This window comes from Triticum dicoccoides, chromosome 7B (genome assembly GCF_002162155.2).
Source record: "Triticum dicoccoides isolate Atlit2015 ecotype Zavitan chromosome 7B, WEW_v2.0, whole genome shotgun sequence".
Taxonomy (NCBI): domain Eukaryota; kingdom Viridiplantae; phylum Streptophyta; class Magnoliopsida; order Poales; family Poaceae; genus Triticum; species Triticum dicoccoides.
The window spans coordinates 302,725,238-302,738,928 of NC_041393.1; positions in this window are offsets into that span (position 1 = coordinate 302,725,238).

Sequence of the window (13,691 nt, forward strand, 5' to 3'; positions counted from 1 at the left end):
TCATCTGTCTCTGAGTCCTCCTCTGAGGAGCTATCCGTAACCAGCGAGATATGCACTTCGTCAGATAGCATAGTCTGCTCTGAAGACCTTGTTTTCACTCCAGAATTTGCCATCACCGTGTCAAATGGCTGATGCACATGAAGAGAAGTTGGATGTACTAACATTGTTGACAAATGTAATATGTAACGGAAAAAAAAGGATGGCCTGATATAATTTACATATAAGATGACTAGCTAAGCAGGATGGCATTGCAAAATTCACATATATGATGCCTGGCTAAACAAGATGGCGTTGCATAATTCACATAAACGATGAATAAACTAAACAGATGGCATTCGCACAAAGGATGTCTAAACTAAGCAGATGACATATTTGATGTATAAAGTAAGCAATGCAAGACACCATATGCATGATATAACCAACATCAGCATGCCAAGTTAGAGCAAAGACCTCAGGGGGTAAATAGGAGTTGTCTTCTCCTTCTGAATCCCCCTCAGAACAGATATCTTCCTCTCGATTACAATCCGAAATGCGTGGAGGGGGGCTGCCTTTGCGCCTACCATGGAGCGACATCTGCATGAAATTTTATTGCCACGCAAGGCTCGTCTCTTTTGCTCTACATGTTCAGTTCCATTGTTTACAATTACTGTCATGCATAGGAATAAAACATAGTGAGATTATGTAAGGAGTGCATGCAGAAATCCAGAGTGATGGTAGCAACCTGTGGATAGACCCAAAACCAATAATAGCAGGCAGATAATGGCTTCAGTTAAAAAATACAGATAATGGCTTCTTTACTGTTTGTTTCCCACCCAGCATGAAACTCATAGTAGACACCGGAGATTAACCAAGTAGTAGATACATACTATTAATAGCGGCCCCGATATGTACCCCACAACCATTTAAAAACTCAAGTTTGACCATTAGTTTGGAGCTGACTCAGAGTCTAATCGGTGAACATGACGATAAAGTAGCATGTAATATTAAGCGATGCATAACGTAAGCAGACACGAAAGAGTGCGACCTCTCTTGCGGACCCGTGTAGTTCTCGAGGTCATCTGCTCGGTTGATGATGGTAATGCAGTTTTCATGGCTGCCAGCGGTGGGGAAGAAGATCCGAGGTGGCAAAAGACAGTCTGGAGGCCGGATCCCTGCTGTGCTGGACCCTTCTGTCGTTGGAGCAGCTGAGCTGGGGTGGACAACGGCGCAACAGGAGCGGGACAAACCACTCAAGGTTTTCTTTGACAACTATTTGTAAGAGAAGTAATTCTATAAGGGCTCGTTTGAATTTGAGGATTCCAACAATGCAGGGATAGGAAATAGACAGGAATATGATAGGAATGCACGCGCAAAACAGAGAATTTAAAAACACAGGATTTCTGCCAATCTGGGTGTTTGATTCACAACAATTGGAAGATCACAGGATGCAAAGAAGCATGGTGAGATTAAGTCAAACCACAAGAAAAATGTACGATTATAATACTATTATGCTACTATCTCTTAGTCTTGTGCTTCATGAATAGGAATTTGAAAAGGAGGACAAGTGAAAATTAAAATTCCTACGTTTTTTCTTTCAAGGAGACACTAAAGGAACAAATCCGTGTGCTCAGTGGATAATATATATAACATGTAGAGTAAAAATGAGATGCAACAAGTGTACAACCTCTTTGGCGAAGCCATGTCGATCTCAGCGTGATTGGGTTGGCCGGTGAGGATACTCCGGCTGACTTTGCTATCGGTGGAGGGGAAGAAGATCTTAGGCGTCTAGAGATGGAGCCCGAGGTACTGCTCCGCTGTGATGGAGGGTTTCGTCGTTGGAGCAGCTCCGGTGAGTTGTACGACGCCGAGGCTGAAGCAGGACAAGAGATACAACGAACAACGTTAACCTGAGTGGAATTCTAATAGCATCTCCAATACATGACGTAAAATACATAACCACAAAGTGCTAGATGTAAAATACATCAGCCGCTCATCTATGAACTTAACTGTCGAAACTGAACTTAACTGTCGAAACTGAATTTTGATGTCGAAACTGAATTTTGATGTCGAAACTAAACGCACTAGCAAGGTGAGGCTACACGTCGGTCGACTGACTTTTTCATCTCTAGTCTGACAATTTTGCAGTCGTTGGATACAAAATCAAGGGCCTGCGGTTCATCTTCAACCTCCACCCCCCATAGCCGCCAGCCACCACCGGCCAAACAGCAGCCCCCTACCGCTCGCGACCGGCGGTGCGCCGTCCCACCCGCCCTGAAAACACTCCCCACCGCTGGTCTGCCGCCGCCTCGGCCATCCCTCTAGGCCCCCCCGTGCCGAGCTTTTTCTCCGGCGATCCCCACGCCACCGCCCTGCCACCGCCCCGCCACCACCGGCGACCACCGCCCACATCCTGAACCCTAAGATAGATAGTGGGGTACCTCTCCGGCGAGCCCCCCTCCCCGCTGCGGCTGGTTCTTCCTTCACCCCGGTGAGCCCACCCCTTGAAAATCGACTGACCCAAAAGTCGATTCAGTCGACTGAAGTGTAGCCAAATCGGAGCAGCATCGCAAGCAAGATCAAGAGCGAGAGCAGCAGCGTGAGCAAGAGCAATAGCAAGAGCAGACCAGGGAGGGGACTGAGAGCAAGAGCAGAGCAGCAGCGCGAGCGAGAGCTAAAGCAGCAGCAGCTCCTACTGACGTGGACGTCGCCGCCGAGGGAGCGATGCCGTGGAGGAAGTGGCTGGCGATGCTGCTGTGGATGGAGCCGCGCCGTGTCGGCTCGGGACCGAGCGCCGGCAGCATCGTGAGATCGAATCAAGAAGAAAATGCGGCGATTAGTGTACAACCTCTTTGGTGGCGCCGATTAGGCCGTAGCTTCATCCGAGGAAACGGTGATGATGATGCTCTTCCGGTGGTGCAGGTGAAGACGACGGTGTGGGAATGGAGGTGGCGCGAAAGACGAGGGGAACGTCGGGGCAGCCCCTTGGAGGTGGAGGACGGGGTGGCTGAACTAGCGGGATGATGAGATCGACGACGGATCCTCATCCGGTGCGGTGGATGAGGGACGTCGAGGTGTTGCTGTGGACGACGTCATCGGGGAAGAGGCTCCGGCTGGGTGGCGGACGAAGCAGGGTGTGGGGTTTCGTCGCGGGTTTTCGCGGCCTCGGTGTACGAATGGGTGGGCGGATGGGATGGCAGTGGGGAACCATGGCCTAGAGACGCGCTTGTCCGAAATGTGGGGTAAGTTATGAAAGTACCCCCCCCCCCCCACCGATTTGAGGCGGTTCTTTCGGTTCAGGGGTGCCACGCGCATTTCGCGTGTCGGGATTTCACAGGAGGTGGGAGTTTTCGCGTGCGTTGTAATTTCGGAATAGCAAGGCACGGGTTGAGATGGAGGGAGTTGTCGGAGCACAACGAGACATAGATATATCTTAAATATTTCGGGCTAACAAGGCGCGGGTTGAAGTTTCCAGACAAGCCTAATGTGTACTGTACCAAATCAATGCGCACTACAAATGTCATTCAAAACTTTGAATTCGTGTTATGTTCAATTAAAATATTTCGCTACGTGTATCATGCAACCTACTACTCAAATGAACGTTTTAGTGCATTCCAAACGTATATACTACCGCTTCAATATGAACTAAATTTGAATAAGATCTATAGTAATGATTGTTGTGAAGTCAAAGCATTTGAATTCAATTCTCTGTTTTAATAAGATCCACAATCATCATTATTGTCAAGTTAAACCATCGTTTGTGTATTATCTTCACAGCACACCACATGATTAGTCTCGAGTTACATATGAACTATGTGTACTATATGAACTCGAATTAGATTTTTTGAATCCACTTTATTTTGATTTCAAATCACATTACATTTCTAGCTCTAGCTAGATCTTCATAATCTAAACCATGTCTCATATGTATAATGTGTTTATCACATTATGTATGGTGCCCCGCCCCCTATGCCTACAAGTATTTAGATGTGAGTTGCAAACACCACACATTACCACAAATTCAAATAAAATGTGAGAATGTTCGATATATAGTATTGTTTAGATTGATCGATATTTAGTTGTAAGCTGCAAACGCCACACATTATCACAAATTCAAATAAAATGTGAGATTGTTTGATGTATAGTATGGTTTAGATTGTTCGGCATTTAGCTGTGAGTTGCAAACGCCATGCATTATCACATTATGGTATAACATGTGCACAACACGTGTATCACCGCTATATTCATGCATGCAATGTTTAAAACACTATGATCTCCTATTCAAATATATGAATCCGCTTTCATATCAAATTATGATCTTTGTTAGTCTCTTACACCCACACAATCCTCTAATCTTTGTAGCTACCACTAACTTTCTCTCGTGCATGCACACGCCCTCCTCGCCCTCCCCCTCCCTCGGCATTCTATCCACCAGGCACATTCATTTTTTTCTTTAGGTCGTTCTCCCAGAGTCTCCACAACTCCTTTCCGACACACACCAATCGACAAACCTCTCCAGCGATGCCTGCCCACAACATACACACACACCTTCAATCTCCTCCTTTATGTGTCCTTTCCTCGTGTCTCTCATATGGTTAGACACACGTGTAAACTCTTGCCTCTCTTTTCATCGATCTCACAACCGCATACTCCTCCCCCTATCTAGCTAGTAGTTGGGCCTCTCACACCACCTCCTAGCTCCATTCTCTCTGTCTACCCGTCTCGCTGGGCCTTATTTGCCTCTAACAAATTGACGTACACCGACCGATCTCTCGCTATACATATAGCTAGCTAGGTCCTTATAACTCATTTTTTACCCACACGTCGATTGATCTACCTCATTAGTTGTGTCTCTCCCTTCCTCCGACAAACAACAATTGATCTATCGATCTAGTTAGGTTTGCTTACCGAACACATGGTTCCCCTTCATCATCCATGGATGCGTCCCGACAGATCTATCACGCACAGGCACACACAGAAACACATCCCCACTCTTATTGATAACATTGCAGTTCCACCCTCAGTTTGTCTAGTAGGCCTCTCCCAACATGTACGAGAAGCAACTCCATCACCCATCCAGCACTCTACCCCTCTCCCTCCCTCTCCCTCCCTCTCTCTCTCTCTCCTCTCTCTCTCTCTCTCCTCTCTCTCTCTCTGTCCCATCATATTTCCCGTCCTTCAGTTATGTATGGATGTCGACCGATCTCGCTCAAGACATAGCTGGGTCTCTCCTTCTCAACACATATACGAGTCGTTCTACCTCTATAGTTAGGCCTCTGACTACCCCTCCCCCCACCCCTCCCCCCCCACACACACCGATACATCGAGCGCTCTAGTCATGTCTTCCTGCCACACACAAACTTGACATGTGCCCTCTAACGTTCCGGTAGGCCAGTCGCGCTATATCTTTGACTTGCACACACACACAATTTCGATGGCTCTCTTCATCGATCTTGCACCCACCCACTTGATCCTCTCTTTGACTCTATCGATAGCTATGACCCCTCCCTCTCTTCTCGTGGATTGCCCGACCCTCTATGTATGATATGGATAGGCCTCCATTTCACACACATTGCATGCAAAATTTTGTTTGAGATGTCATCGACACATATTCCCACAAATAATTCACGAAATCAACCCCCCACCCCACCCCCACCCCCACCCCAAAACAAAAAACACTCACGAACGCGGTTTGTATCTCTCACACACACCCACGTAGGTGGGGGACGTGCATGAAGAGAAGAGGTGCATGAACGGTGCACATACTCCCGTCTCTTTCCCAACCACACCCGCGCGGGTACACGGTGGAGCTCATTTCTGTACAAAAAGGCAACCCACATGGTAATTTGGCATGTGTACTGGTTGTCCACTTGGTGGAGGGAGGATCGTCTACCACGGGTGAACAAAAAAATTGTGACTTGACACGTTATGTTAAAGTAAAAAAAGAGGCAAACCATGTGGGGCCTACCTTAGAGGCAAGGCTCTATACACTGGAGTACTTTTGATGTGTCCCGTCAACTCGCAGAATGAGGAGAAGCTTGCTTAGTACGCTGTCTCCACCACCCATGGGCGTGGTGGCTCGCAGGATGAGGTGAAGCTTGCTCCGCCTTTACGCCCGCTCCCTCGCCCATGCGCGCGGTGGCTCGCAGGACGAGGAGAAAAATTTACTACTCCCTCTGTTTACTCCTCGTCCCTACTACCTTGGTTATAGAGATTATAACATATTGTTTGGAATATATATGTCCTTTAGTAGATTTCAATATGAACTACTAGTACATACTCCAAACACCGATGTATATAGACGTATTTTAGAGTGTAGATTCACTCATTTTGCTCCGTATGTACTACTACCTCTGTCCGGGTTTATTGGTCCCCATTGTATTTTGTGCCAATTGACCATAGATTAAACTAAGAAAACGTTCACATATGTCACCAAACATTATATTTTTGAAAACTATGTTCAAATACGAATCCTATGAGATAATTTTTCTTGACATGCATTAACATTTTGTTAGTTAAATCTTTAGTCAAAATTTGGCACAAACTATAAAAGGGACCTATAAATCAGGACGGAGGTAGTAGCACTCTCCCTTGCCCCTCGACCCTCGCCCACGTGGTGGACGAGCAACAATTCATTCGGTCTCATATAGCCAGAACGATATCTACTGCACTACCATTATTGCTCGACTTCCCGAAGAGGCGAAGAGCCAATCGCAAGGTTAATATTTTGGAGAGGAGTTTACTCCTACACGCGTGAGCGCTCCACTATATACATAGTCAGGACGGGCCAGCCTACACGGTTGCTTGCTGGGGTTGCTCTCTTCACACTCTCTCGCACAAAACGACTGTGGCCACATCTCTAACATCCCGGTGGATCACGTACGCTTGGGGAAGGGGTGGATGCTTAGTGTAGATGCGGTGGCCGTCGCCGACGGCGAAAACCCACTGTCGGCACGTCCCGATCAGGGGTCCCCGCCGTTCTCTCTCACAAAGCCGGTGAGGTTGCCTTCGTCCCTTGCTCACTGCCGCGACGTGGGTAGTTGCCGCCTCCCGCCGCCCTCCTCAAGGTTGAGCTACGTCCCTCAGGTACAAATCCCTTTACAGCCGGCTTGCACCACTGCTCCAGCTGCCCACATCACTCCCTGTGGTTATTTCTCTACTTCTTTGCCCCGCACATACCTGATACCTCTATTGGCTTTTTTGAGGGAAACCTCTACTGGCTTCTACGTACTGTATTTGTGATGAGTTTATGTCTCATCTACTAGTCCTAGCAATCTTATTCTAATCACGCTTCTTCAATTTCTTTGCCACAGGGATGCTCATCTCGATTTTGGTGAAACTGCACAAAATGATCCGATGGTCAAAAGGTTGCAAACTTCATTTATTAGGAAGCTCGAACATTGCCAGCAAATTGAAGCCTGGTCAGGGTTCACGGTTCAAGGGCTAGGGACTGCTTGGATTGTTTTTTTCTTTAGCTGCCTCTGTTCCAAAATAAGTGTCAACTTTAGTAGTAGTACAACTTTGTACTAAAGTTTGCACAAAGTTGAGACACTTATTTTGGAATGGAGGGGGTACATATTTGCTATGATGTGTCAATCATTGAGATGCAATAGCATGCATGTTAGTCTCCTTTGTATTTGATGAAATGTTGCACTGGGCAACCTTGGACGCAAGATACATGTAACAGGAGCTGGAAGCTTCATAGCATTGTACAAATTTATCTCGCTGATAAATTACAGTACGTAGTACTATACTAGTACTTCCTTCGTTCCTAAATATAAGTCGTTGTAGAGATTTCACCATGAACCACATGCGGATGTATATAGATGCATTTTAAGTGTAGATTCATTCATTTTGTTCCGTATGTAGTTCACCTAGTGGAATCTCTACAAAGACTTATCTACTAGTAATAGCTAGCCCCCACTACTAGGAATTCTCTATCCTCTCCTTGAGCCACATCATCAAATTGATGTAGCTTTTAGATGAAGTAAATCAGTCCATAATAGCCGTCTGATCTAGACGTTGAGAGGCTCCGCACTAAGCCACATGCAAGCATGCAGAAATACCGTGGCACATGCATGTGAGTGGGTTTTAAATCACATCAACATGTCTGCATGCAAGCATGCACCGGTAGCATGCATGTAAGTGAGCTTTTAAGTCCCATTAACATGTCAAAAAGAAAAATATAATCCCATTATGCAGTAGGAGTTGGATGATCTTTTTTCCTTACGTGGGATGATCTAAATAATGATGGGAGTTTATTTAGTTTGGCTACCACATTTGTCATGCGGTTATAGAGTTTTTTTTAGTTCTATGAAATCGATAATTTTGCGCAGAGAGATATACCGTTGTTCCACGACAACGCGCGGGGACTCATCTAGTAATATTTAGGAACGGAGGGAGTACTATGTAAAGAGTTAGGTGTCGCACGGTGATAGTGTGAGGTGGGCCATGTAATCACTGAGCCTGCGTGTTTTCACTGCTCTTGCACTCCTCCGTTGTAAGAATGGAGAAAATTGTAATCTAGTAGTAGTAGTACCTCCTTTCGCCGAAAGCGTGGGACATCCAGCAGTCCTACCACCTCAGTAATAAAGACAAATGAGCCATCAAATCACATAGACCCAACAGTAAGTTGGACGGACGAAGCAACCATCACTCTTGCGCCAGTGAGAGGTCGCGTCCGCTCTGCCCGGGCATGAATGCGTCACCGATTCTTTGGAGCGGCGTTGACCGTTTCAGGCGGGAAGCGCGCGCGGGCGATGGAGGGGCTTTGGGTGGGCCAGGCTGGTCCGGAGCGGGCGTGGCAACTATCCGCATGTCCCTACCGGACACGCCCGGAAACGAGAGGATGCACCGACTCTCGCAGCTAAAATCGTACACTACACACCATCTCTCTATAGGAGTAGGTCGATCTTTCTCACTCTCTAACACACATATGTTGTTAAACACACACACACACGCACGCACCTTGGCCCCGTTGCACCTTCTAACGTGACTTATTACACCTAGACGGAGGGACTAGTAAGTATACGAGATACGGTGGCACACTGACTTAAGTCGAATACAAGTGCCCAAAAATTATGTGCATGTTATAATAAGGATTCACTTAAAATAGTACGTGAGCGAAGAGAGGGATCAATTGGACAGTGTTCCCGAGCAGTAGCGAGATGTGTGAGGTAAGATACACCGCTGGCGCTTTTAATTTTTCTTATTAATTTGTTTGTTTCACCCTCTGACTGGTGGGACCCAACATACTACATGGAGAGAGGTAAGGTGACTAAGGCTGCATTATTTCTGCACCACTTTGGATAGTCTTACCACCAAAGCCACATGACACGATTATGATTGAAATCCCAATGACTCCCACACACACACACAAAAAACATGACATGCTTGTCACACGAATGCAGGAATGTATAAAAGGTTATTTTACTCTCGTTGAACATAACGGGAGGGTTGTGTAGCTGGTTAGCCTATTCGCTCATCAAACTTGAGGTCTCGGGTTCGATAACTACACTTGAGCATAATTTTTGCCAGGAGGATTCTTTGACTGGTCAAAATGTTTTCTAGGGTTTGCACGCTTCACACTCTCTCTCCAGTATATATATATATATATACACGCTGGAGCCTCAACGCTTGTAGTTGCTCTCTTCACACTCTCTCGCCCTCTCCCGCTGGAGCCTCAGCGCTTGTAGTTGCTCTCTTCACACTCTCTCGCCCTCTCCAGATCTAAACAAGACATCGTTGGCCTCTCTTTCCCCTCACTGCTGCTCAAAGAGCCGGCATGATCCGTCCGCCGGGAAGGGAAGGAGGCTTAACACTGTCGCCATCGGCGAGGGAGGGAATCCACTACGGGTGCAACTGTTCACTTTCCACCCAGAGGCAGCGCGGGAGGGCCTCCGACCCCTTCTTCTTCGTCGCCGTCCCGTCGCCCACCGAACCACGCCCCAAGAACCTTAAGGTATATTTTACTTACTCCACATGCATTGCTCTAGCTGCATGTATACCATGAATCTAGGACGTGGTTCAAAGAGGAAAGGAGTGGGGGAAAGTAGTGGGAAAAGTTGTATATAGCATGAATCTAGGACGTGGTTCAAATAGGAAATGAAGGGGGAAAGTTGTATAGCATGAATCTAGGACGTGGTTCAAAGAGGAAAGGAATGGGGAAAGTAGTGGGGAAAGTTGTATCGCATAAATCTAGGATGTGGTTCAAAGAGGAAAGGAAGGGGCAAAAGTACTAGTTCAAAAAGGAAAGGAAGGGACAAGGCTGTAGAGTTTGAGCAGGACTAGATTTGCTATGCTCACATAGGGAAAGGTGTCTAAAGATAACAAAACTGGGACCAACACAAATATGCTCCTTGGTTGTTTGTTCTTTGTTGCAACAGACTGTGCATGACCACAGTACATCGGTAGATGCACATGGTGCTGGTGCATCCACTGTCCCATGCAACTCATTAGCTGTTGTTAAATCTAAGGCCCTGTTTGGTTAAAAACTCCCTAGTCCCTACCTGCTTGGTTCCAGGGACTAAACATGGACTAGAGGTTATTAAATGACATGCTAAAAGACCATGTTACCCCTAGTAATGAACTAATATAAATAAGGAGCGATGCATGGCAGGGGCAACTGTTGGAAAAAGTCCCAAAAAGACTCCCTCGGGGTCTTCTTTCTTTAGTCCCAAATGCCCACTTTTAGTCCCTAAAAGTCCCTCATGTTTGGTTTAGATGGGACTGACACAGAGTTTTTTTGGTCCCTGCACCAAAATGTCCCAGTAAACAAACACCCTCTAATAATGCCGCTGGAAAATTGATGCAATGCCACAGTTAAAAGCAACTTACATGTTTAACGAATTTTATTGTTAATATAATCTCTATGTTAATATTAATCAATGCCACCGTTTGAGAAATGCTACTGTCTTGCTTTCTTTCCCATTTAGATAAGGTAGATGCTTCTTTTTGTTGGCTTCTGTGTCATCCACCATTATTGACCACTAATTGTTTCCTTTGCACCTCTGTGTAAACATGGTTATCTACTTCACCTCGTTGCCATTGCGACCTTTTGTTGCACTCCACAAAACACTTTTGTTTTAAGAGTGTTTTGTGCAGTTCAACCAAAATGTCACACCGACAACGTTGCTTGATTGCTTGATCTTAGTGGAACTGCACAAGAGGAGATCTTACTTCCTATCCGTTAAGGCGAATTTGGTTCAGATCTTCTTCTTGTAGTTGTTTGAATTCCGCATCATGAGAGGTCTTCTTATTGAACCAAGTGATGAAGGGGAAGAACAAGCGGAAGAAAAACAAAAATTAACTCCCGGTGCTGTAATGAAGCACTGGAACTGTGATGACACAAGTAATGATATAGTTTTGCATCTTAATTTACTGCTATGGCTGGAATGAGCAATTGTTTTGCCACTGATTTGATGCCATTCGTAATTATCTCTACTTGTGCAAACATGGATCTTCTTTGAATATACCATATGTTTTAGTGGAACTGCACAAGAAGATGTTGGAAACATTAAACTAATCGAGGAGTATAGTAAGCATGGCCACCCTCGTAGATAGCAACAGATGGTTCTGGAGAAGTGCTTCATCTGTATGCTCTACACAATCAGCCTCTTGACGTGGGTTGGTACTCGCCCACTGATTTCATCCATATGATTGAGCTTTGTCATCTCTATTGGTGTTGTGCTACTGTTTAGATACTGTCATGAAAAAGTGGTATTGTCCTTGAGAAGTGCTTCATCTGTGCTGTTTTAAATATTTCCTTTCCTTTTTTTCGAGCAAACAGGGATGCTAGCATTTAGTAGTCCTCTTGTCTTTGCACAACAGGATCATCTTCCTCTGAAGAAGAATATGGAGTACGTGAAGTGACTAGTTCCGATTATGCCAGGATGAAGAAGCCTTGTCTATCTTCTCATCAGAAGGAGCAGTTGAAGGATGGTTACATTACTCCCCACAAGACCAAACTAACTTCAGCTCAGAAGGACTGACAAATCTCCATTTTTTTGCTGTGATGCGCAAGTACAATGTTGTTCTAGGATTCTTTCTAGTGAGTTCCATTTTTCTAAAAGTGTGCTCTACATGGACCATGTATGTGCCTGTTGAAACTGTCAATTCATAGTATAATTTGCTTTATACTAATCACTTTTTTGTATTTGTGCAAACAGGGGTGCTCAGCTTGATTTCAATGGGACTGCACAAAATGTTCATGAATACATCGAATCATTCATTCCCTTCACAAGAAAGGAGGTGCCCATAAGTTCAAGGCGTTGCAACATATAAGGGCGAAATCATACAAGCTACGCACGAATTTGGTTGATTTTGGTGGAACTACACAAAAAGAATAGCTGGTTTATTTAGCGTGAGGTGCCATGTCAATGTCTGAACTGATGGCAAACCCTGCCCATTCCACAATCGTAGGCATTTGATATTTTGGAATGGGACAACCTTGTCAAATTTTGCTCATTGATTTTAGCAAGATATGTGTTTGATATTTTTGAATGGGACGCCCTTTGCTGTCAGCAGCGTCGATCAATTTTTTTTATTCTTTAGTTGTGAAGTAAATATTGCCTCTGACATGTGAGTCGCTGAGATGCATAATCATCGATTGTTTTGAATGTTCTCTATGAATTGCCAGGCCTGTGTGTTTGATTGCAATGTACAGAAACGCTAAAAAGCTGCTCAAACTCTATGTACTCCTTCTGTTCCTTTTAACTTCGCACATTCTGAAAGTGCATACTTTTTTGTATAAGATTGGTCAAAGTAGAAATACTTTGACTGCAGACAAAACTTGTATGCAGACTAGAAAGGACCGGAGGGAGTACATGTGAAACTGCTGCAAACGAGGTGATCACCCTGGGAATAATGCTAGTACGTATTGTTTTGCATGTTCATCAAATGCCAGTGATACAGGAATTCGAACTAATTGAAATAAATTCATTCATACACGGTCGGAGTTCATATAAACATGCCGGATTTTATTACATTTCATACATTCTTCAACTAAAGAGGGGTGCGCTAGAGGTATAATTAATTAACCAAAGCTACCCACCTGTGTCCCGCTAAGCCGAACAGAAGCTTCAGTGACTTAACTGCAGGTGCAGTTGCGTAACTGGCATGTGGCCTGTTGGGCCCACGTGTCAGTCAGCCAACTGCACTAGCAGTTAAGTAGAAGCAGCGTTCTTCTCCAGCGCAGCTCTCCGACTCCACGTCGCAGCCAAGAAGCTAATCGACCGTCAATGGTCAACCCGCCTAGCTTGGCTTCAACCGGAGGGTAGCAGCGGTGGCCTTACTTGGACCCGAGCGGCGGCGACCTACCGTGTTCTACGCTTCCTTGTTTTTTGTGTGGAGCGGCCTCGTTGGCAGCGGGGTGGGGCCTCGGTGGAGCCGGCGATGTCCTCTGTCTCGTTGCCAGCGGGCGGCGCCTCAGCGGAGCGGTGGAAATCCTCCCCCATGTTGCCGGCAGGGTGGGGCCTCAACTGAGACGGTGATGTCCTCTGCCTCGTTGTTGGCGGGGCGGGGGCTCGGCGGAGCCGGCGATGTCCTCTGCCTCGTTGTTGGCAACGTGGGGCCTCGACGGAGCCGACGGTGTCCTCTGCCTAGTTGTTCGCGCCGCGGGGCCTCGGCGGAGCAGGGCCTCGTCGATGCCAGCAGAGCGGGGACTCGTCGGAGCCGGCATTGTCCTCTACCTCATCCTCGGTCTCGCCAAACAGCGC